Here is a 9,654-nt window from a genome sequence, read left to right on the forward strand (position 1 = left end):
CCTTTATGTAAGAGCAAGTTGTCAGTCTCGGTTGTGGTTTCCAATCATAGGTTCATTTTAGTATTGAAGACGATCAAGCTGTTGGCCGGATTGTAGGCAAAACGGTAATGCGTAATAAGAAATACAATTCAGGGCCCTTATTCTGTATGATAGTGTAAACGCGTAACGCGGCCGTGTCATGTTATCTTCGAGAAATGTGCGTGGAATGGTATTCTGTAAGCCAAATTTCTATAGTCTTAAACATGATGCGGTGTGTTACGTGCTTGTTACGAACCGTGAAAATAACTATCGGGATAGAGAATAAGGCCCCAGCAGTAGCGAAGTGTCCACATAACCAGATTCCTACCGGCTTCCTTTAATACAGAATTGATGTCTAATTATCATTAAAATGATTTATAGACCGCATCTCTGTTTATTAGTACGTATATGCGTATATGTTGTGTCAGGTTACCTTTCGAAAAATTTCACGTTTCGCCACTGCAATTCTGAATTTGAAGTTACTGCGCGGCATTGCGCACTGCGCTAAACTCAAGTTATTCAGACATTAGATGTTGAGTTAAACCCCAAGGAAATCAGATAATGTCTCCTGTTATTAACATTAGCAAAGGACCATGAAAGTAATTACTATCCGACACTAAAACATACCTTTCACTTTCATACAACCATGGCTTGGGAAAACTGCTGATGCTACATACAAATACCACAGGGCCTTGAATACTTACAAACTGCCGCTCCAAATGTGTTATCTTCGACAATTCTCATTATCCGCACGCGTCGTAAACGCAAAACACAAATGTATCGATAATTTCGATCTATCGATAAACTATTGTTTAAACGGTCGTAATATAAAACGTTTATGTTCGGCTCAACGCTGGCTTGCGGTTACGGTCACGTGCTGTTTATTATGTTACGGGCACTGCGTAGAAATTGACTATTTCAGATGTGTCTGGATCGGGAATTTATTGATTGTCATGATGCGTGATTTATAATTATCATATTCTTTCGGTCTAAGGGAAAGAATTTCTCTTTTAGCGGATTGTTTGGAACCGTCATTAATAATAAAAATATTAACCTTGTATTATATACTGTCCCATAGGTGAGCATGGGTCTCCTCTACAGATATCGAGGGCTTTAGACGTCAGTCTTACTATTAAAATATCTTTAAAGAACTCTGTTTCACGAAATTAATAAATTATGTTGTGTTAAGTGTCAAAACCAACAAACATTACATTTGAACAAACTCTTCTTACAAACTTTTATAATTTAACGTATGCAAATTACTTCAACTAATCGAAGCCTCGATATGTTGCATTACACAGTTTTAACTTTTACTCCAGTTTTACCAACCTTGGTGGCACGAGACACTGTTGATTCTGATATCGTGGTGTCTAAGTTTCATTTTAACCCATTTAGCATCGGAATGTTTGCCGGCAAACATGACAGCTACATGTCAGTTACATGAAATTACGCGTGTCACGGAAAAATAACCTTATTATGTAGTATATAATATTATATTCCCGTGACACACGCAATGTCATGTAGCTGTCATGTTTGCCGGCAAACATTCCGCTGGTAAATGGGTTAAATCAGATACTGCGATTTAATTAGCAAAGGGGTTTACCGTCAGCCTCCCCACCCTTTGACGTTGTAAATTAAATTACTGACGTTTATCTGCCAAGTCAGATACTGACGCAATGGTGGATATAATCGCTCAAAGCTGACATTGTTGCAAATCTACTGTAACAGATAAACCTTACTATACCAAGCCCGCATAACTGTAGCGTAATTTCCACGGAAGTAGAGTTTGACTTTTGCAATGTACCTATCAGAAATTAATCTATCGCTGGCGGTTAGTGAACATATTTCCATGTATCTTGTCGCTGTATAGAACACAATATATTTCTAGACGTATATTTATTTAAAACCGCACATATATTTTATTGGAAATACGCCTAGCAACATATATTTTTTTATCCTAAAAATCGAACCTAAATCCTAAAATTCACCACACAACTAAACCTCTAAACAAGTACGATCCCTGTACTATAACAAAAAAAAAAAACATAAAACAAAGCCAGCTGCAGCCGCGCGCTAACCACACCATAAAAGCGGCATATTTACAACAAAGCTTACGTTTTATTACTCACTGCGACGTTACACTATAGTTATTACTCACATAACATCATATCCACTGGTTTACGATGCAGCGGGGATATTAATCGACGTTATTAAAATTTGTTAATGTATTGTTCCTGTTGATTTTTCCTGGTTATTGTAGTGTAAAAACTAGCTTTTGTTCGAAATATTTCTATGATTATAAGTTTGTCTCTATTGAGAGTTATGGCTATGTACTGAATTTCTCCTAGCCGAATTGCGGCCTCAGCGGTCAACCACAACGGAGAGCAGCCAAGTACGCGGGAGATATTATAGTGCACAAGCATGTGTGCAATATACAGGTGCACTCTCTGTTCCTTCGATCTCATAGTACGGTGGGACGAGAATCCGACATAATCAGAAAGAGATCTGATAATATGTATTGACATATTTAATTCCCTGCCTATCTTCTGAAAGAAAACACTTAATTCCCTTGTCGAAACCTAAATAAACTTTTATATTCAGTCTTATTTTGAGTACGTATTGCTCTTTTTGTCGCAGCAATTTGTTGTTTGACTTAGATCATTTATTTGTCGGCGCCAAGGTAGTTGCTTAATATGTGCACGCGGTGACAGCCTGTATGACAGCACCGCAGCAATTACTTATTGTTTCTTATAAAAATAGGTATATTATGTATGGTGTATGACTTAATCCAAATAAAGTCTTATGTACAGAGTAATGAAGTGCTATAACATCGATTCCCAAAGTGGTCCAGGTGGATCCCTAGGGGTCCACGGGAGATTTGACGAGGGTCTACGTTGGCGTGACCAAAAAATGGGGGTCCAGAAGTCATAAGTAGAGGTCTACGAAAATGTATCTGGTTTGATAGTATAGTACTAAAATGATTGACTCCACCTATCAATGCAGGCAAATAATGATAGGGGTCGTAAAGGGGCATAATGAGCATAGTTATGTAGAGATAAGGGACTTTCTCTGAGAAACCAAAAAAAAATCCACCGCAACCATACCAGCAAAATTTTTAAGTGGTCTTTGAGAAAAATTTGTTTACGAACCTCCGTGCTATAACCTATGTTATCATCATTCATCATTTAAGTTCTATGTCCCCTAGATGTGGCAGAGGGCATCCACAGTGACTCTCCTTCCCGCTCGGTCTATTTAGTCATGTATATTAGTGTTGATACCATTTAAAACAGCTGCGGCGTCATCTGTATTACATAAATAAAAAATCCATAAACACTTAATCGGCAATAGATTAAAGCCCACAATTAAAATGTCGGTTGCACGTGGGCCGGCGGCCCTTGGAGAGACGATGTTCGTTACAAACGGGGGCAAATAGTCTAATATTAGTAATTAGAGCGCCGGGGGAGCACTGCTAAAACGATAAACTGACCCTTAACGGGATTATTTTAAACCAATCGATCTTCGGGGATGTAAGCTCATTAATGATTTCGTCAAACAGCGGACGACGCGCGAAAATGACGCCACGCTTGATAGTTCGCTGGCTTATTATTACAAGGTTATATTTGATGTGCAAATTGAATTATATATCTACCTAGTCTTGCCATAAATATTGTAATAAAGAAAAAAGAAAATTGTTAACTGCAAATAACATTTATTACTTTTACAGTGTGTCAGTTTAATACATAAATATAAAACAATTAAAAATATAAAAAGCTTATTCGAAGTGGTCTCCATTGGCTGCAATACAGTCCTTTAAACGATGAGGCCAGTTATCAATAGAAGCACGCACTCTTTCCATGGGAAAATTCTTCACTGCCAATCGTATAGATTGTTTTAGGGACTCCAAATTATCATGGCGTTTAGAGCAAGCTGTACTCTCTAAAACTGACCACAAATCATAATCCAGCGGATTAAGATCGGGACTAGACGACGGCCAGTCTTCAGCTCTGATGAAGTCCGAAACGTTCGATTCCAACCAAGACTGCGTGGACCGAGCTTTATGACCCGGCGCCGAGTCTTGCTGGAAGGACCATACTTGGTTATTGAACATGGTGATGTTAAGGGGCTTAACTACCTTCTCAAGAATGGTATCTTGATACACTTGTGCCGATGTTTTGATACCTTTTTCACAAAAATATGGCTCAGTCACTCCTTCATAGCTAACACCCCACCAAACCATCACTGAAGTCGGATAATGTCCACGTTGCACTCTGTCGACTAATTGGGAAGCTTCCTTAGAGCTTTGAGCATAAATACGGTCATTTTGTTTGTTAAAATGTTGCTCAATTGTAAAAATTTTCTCATCCGTAAACAAAATTTTTCTGTGACCTCCCTTTGCGTACCGCTTCAGTAGTTGTTTCGATTTTACCACCCTATTCTTCTTTAAATTATCAGTTAAGAAATGGCCAGTGCGTCTCTTATAGGCTGCAAGTCCTAAGTCATCTTTTAAAATACGCGACATGGTTCTAGGTGCTATCTTCATTTCCCGAGATAAAATCTTTTGCTTTCGGACAGGATTTCTTCGAATTCTTTCCCTTACTGCTTTGACCACCTTTTTCGTACGAACACTACGTGGACGGCCAGATCTTTTCTGTCACAAACAGAGGAGGTCTCATTGTACCTATTAATAGCCCGGTACACAAACATTTTACTAATACCAAGTGTATGGAGAGTTTTAAAAATTGCATTTGGCTCCATACCTACTTTGTGTAATGCTATCACAGCGATTCGGTTCTCTTTATCACCCCACACCATTTTAATATCGCAAAATATTTTACAATGTATTGGCGCCAAAATGAGAAAACACAATGAACAATCGTATAAAAATGACAGATTCGAAATTCAAATGTAATATTTTTTTATAATTAAGTGTAACAGTATTTATGGCCAGACTAAGTATATAATAATAAATACGAAAGTTTGTGAGGATTGGTGTATGTATGTTTGTTACTCTTTCACGAAAAAACTATTGAACGGATTTGGATGAAACTTTAAAATAATATTGGTTATACATCAGAATAACACATAGGCTACAATTTATAATTATTTTGTGTAATTTGGTCATAATATAGCGATACATATCAATTAAGTCGGAAAAAATATCCCGGAAAACTCCTTCACGTGGGCGAAGCCGCGAACAAAAGCTATTAGCTGTATATATAAAAATGAATCACTATTTCCCTTGGCCATCGCATCACGCGTTAACGGATGGAACAATTTCGCTAACTCTTTATTTGTGGTGTCAATTAATGACAGGAAAAGGACCTTATGAAAGAAAAAAACTATGAACATTAGAAAATTTAACGACAATATATAATTTTTATTATAATTTTACATTACTTTCAGCGATTGACAGAATACGCGCAGCAAATATCGTTTAACGCAGATGGATCGGTTGTGTATCATAGAGCATTACAATAATAAACACTATGTTTTAGATTTTTTTTTTATTAGTATACCGATTCGAATTCAATATGCAAAGTCTTAACTTCTGTCTTAACTGAACAACGTCTGTCGGGTCAGCTTGCATCACATAATTCTAAGTCTAATCCCGAAATAGAATATAGAAGGAACCGTGAATTATTGTTGTAGAATTTTTATCAACATTAAAATGTTTAATCACTCAAGCTTGGAAACCCCTACACCGTACCAGTAATTATGCCATTTAATACAGCACTGATATTTTCATTGTTATTAAAGAAAATAACAAGTATCTAGTATGTACCATAGTGTCATAGTACCATGTGTCTAGGACTACCTAAAATACCCACATGGTAGGCAGAGGTACAACCAGAGCATCCATTTGGCCATGTCTGTTCCGTCCCATGATGTGATAGGGGGCGAGCCTATCACCATATCAGGCAATTTCGATACTCCGGGTTGATACTAAACAGAAAACACAAATACCACTTTACTGGGGCTTCGAACCCAGGACCTTAGAGCGGTGTCTAACCGCGTACATAATACAATTATGCCACCGAGGCATTCACCATATTACAAATAAACAAGACAAAACAAATCCTAGTACAAAGAGAGTTCATTTCATTATTTGTAATACTAATTCAACTCAAAGAAACAATTCCAATTTTAGTAACTCTCACAAAAAGCACAAATTAATTTCAACCAAACCTTTGTATATTAAATGGATTATTTGTATCAAAAAAATATCTAATTTCGCGAGCAAAATGAAAACTAACCGCCGTATGTTTGTGTTTAATTATACGCTTTTTTCATTATGTTTTTGTTTAATTTAATTTTAAGTTAAGCGACGCGGTCGGTTTTGGGTTTTCGGGCCATCTCTAGGGCCCTAAAGCTGAAGTCTGGCTAACGACTCATTCGTCGCCTGATAGTACGTAGTTAAAAGAACCCAATTATTAGAGGAACCATGGTGTTGGTACAGATCTTCAAAATCTGTTTAGGGGCCGTTCAAGTATTACGTATCCCATTTTTTGAAGATTTTTGACCCCCCGCCCCTCCATGTTACGCATCGTAACGATACTCTACAACCGATAATATTGCTCGACTTTCGAAACGCAATAGCGAAACGCTACAATATTATATGTGAGACAACAGAACCACTTTAATCAAAGCGGCCCATGTTGTTGATTAATTAATAACCGGACTGGTTATCAATTTACGCCGTTTAATATTCCATTAACCGTGTCCCACACCGGTTACAGTTGCAAACTCTGTATTTTACCAAATAGTTATAATATTCGTCAGACACGATCTCGAATCACGCATTATAATTTGGAAATTAAAGGTTCCATTTTCTTATTCGGGCTCGGCGGTAACCCTGCTGTATCTGATGGTAAGTGGAGTGGGGATGCAATAGAATTTCGAGTGACGAGAGCTAATTACCACTCAACAGTCGACACAAAAACATTCAAAACATTATGATTTCTTATGTTTACGCGAATGTTAGACATTGAAATTAAACTAATTTTCCGGATTCTATCGCGGTTTTTGTATTTTATTTTTCTCCCGACGTTTCGAAGACTTTGCAGCCTTCATGGTCAAACCAACAGCTAAAAAATATATTTTAAAAGTTGTATGATTGTAAAATGTAGGTAGATATTGTCACTTTGACTTTACGGATGAACAACACCTCAGTCTCCCCCGTGACCATGAAGGTTGCAAAGTCTTCGAAACGTCAGGAGAAAAATAAAATACAAAAAAACGCGACAGAATCCGGAAAATTTGTTTAATTTCAATTCGAAACGTTGTTTAAAAAATATATTAGTCTAACCCTACATGTCCCCACAAACTCTCGTACACAAACATCTATTTCCCCTCAGTTTAAATTCCAAAATACCCCAAAATTCACACCACTGTGCGCGTACATTATTTTAATTAAAATCAAATTGCTCTTTATTCAGCGAACTAAAAAACAAGAGCGACAGCAGATAGCCATGGTGTACACAACAGAACATTATTAATTAGAAAGTTTTTAATTAATCTCTGAATGGCGGGCCGGGCTCCAGTGAACACGAGATTATAAAATTTATCTATGATATAAAAATATCGTTTGTTCCAATAACATTTGTTCCCAGCGGGTAGTGCTGTCTATAAAAAGTGACTGCTGTAGGTACTATTGTAAGTGCAGTCCACTGCGGCGGTTGAGGGCCTGGCCGCAGATAGTTAGTAGGGAGACAATTGATAACTCAGGGTAACGACGTGTGTGACAATATGTAGTGCCACGGCCAAAGATAATGGCTCAAAAAGGCGGCGGGTCGCGTTGCACGCCTATTTATGCAGGCGCCATTCGGACGTACGTCAGTGCAATGACAATTCATTGCAACGATGATGCTCATTGGTAGTTCTAATTGCGAGGGCGTTAATCATTCATATTATAACCACAGACTATTTAGAAGACATTAGTAACGTTAACAGAGTATATATGTAAGTATAATTGGTAACGTTACACCACAATTAACGTAGTTGTGTGAGGAACTTTGTGCTATAGCACAACGATCGAAGTTATACAATCTCCTTATTCCATTCACAAATAGCCATGTGTCAGGTTGGTTATACGTGCACAGCATAATGACCCTACTGGACTTGATGGTAAGTGGAGTGGCGTCCTATACAATGTCGATTAACTAGAGATGATTACCCTTTGGCTCGTTATCCTGGCGGATTATCGTACCACCAGCAAAAACTTTCCTGCAATATGGTTTAGGTGGCCGATGGCTAGCGCATGCGTTATAATTGTGAACGGACGCTGCTTGTGTGGACCAGTCTACCCATTTTGCTTACTAATATCTGCGTATTAATATTATATTTGTTAAATTATAGGTAATTCAAGTATTTCACGATACCTGAGAGATGCGGGACACTTACGTTACATCGACAAAAATGTATTTCGCAAATCTATAAATGAACTGCTCTAAATTGTATAATAAACAACAAATTTTATATATTTTTTGGCACTACACCTTTGAACTGATTTTGAAAAGAGCAACAAAGAAATTCCTGCCAGTTCTTCTCTGGTAGCAACTGCTTTCCGAACTCGCGATAGAGTAAAATTGTCGAAATCTAAATATCAAAACATTTTATGGGTATGAGTATGAATTTATATGAATTAATCATTCAATTTCAGACTCATTGTTATATGTGAGAGGGAACCATGTGTATTCAGTATTGGCAGACCGTTTCAACGCTAAATTGCGCCAACACTTCATGATTCGGAAAAGTCTTATAACAATTATTAAACATCCAATATTCTACCCAAATATTCAAAACCACTGAGCCATAACGACGCAAAACAAATATAATAGACTCGGAGGAACTCAGTCAAACTTTTTTAATTTAATGTGCCTAATCGTAAAAAAATGCTCAACGAAATAAGGTTCATATTTCACAGAATGTTTTGTACGCACATATTTTTCGATATGACTCCATGTGACTCAGGAGTGAGCCACCCGGAGATAATATAATTTGTTAAGTCTCATAATACTTACCCAGTAATTGGTTTGAGAGTTCTGGCTAGTGAGAGGGATACTGGATTAGCGGTGTATCCAACTGAATTGCAACCGTCATAGTAACTCGAGTTACTAGTCGCGTTTCAGTGTAATCTAGCGTGATAGGTCGGCATAATTTTGATGAACATTGAGGGACGTAGCGTCTCTAGCGTGGGTCACAGTGGCGAAGCGTCCACACAACCCGATTCCTACCGGCTTCCCTTTAGGTTTAAGTATGTTTGTCTTAGTTTTTTTTTGTTAAATTGGTCGCGATGTGTTAACTAAGGCAATTTTTTTTGCATCTGGTTACCTTTAAAAAATTCATCCTTCGCCCCTGACTAGGTCTCATCGGCTTTAATGCAGTCTTTGCCAAAATAATAATGATTACGAGTCGCGGAAGATGATATTTTCTGAAAGGGAATCCGATACAATATATAGACTCAAATATACATAAATGTGGTCTGTAAATCGTTCTAGTGATAAATCGATTCTTCATAAATTCTCAAAAAAGAGAAGCCGGTAGGAATCGGTTTAAACGGACCGTCCACCACTGATGGCTAACATTTCTTTCAAGACGGAAAACAAAAATATTACTTGGACCTTAAAAGACCTTTTG

This window comes from Manduca sexta, chromosome 28 (genome assembly GCF_014839805.1).
Source record: "Manduca sexta isolate Smith_Timp_Sample1 chromosome 28, JHU_Msex_v1.0, whole genome shotgun sequence".
NCBI lineage: Eukaryota > Metazoa > Arthropoda > Insecta > Lepidoptera > Sphingidae > Manduca > Manduca sexta.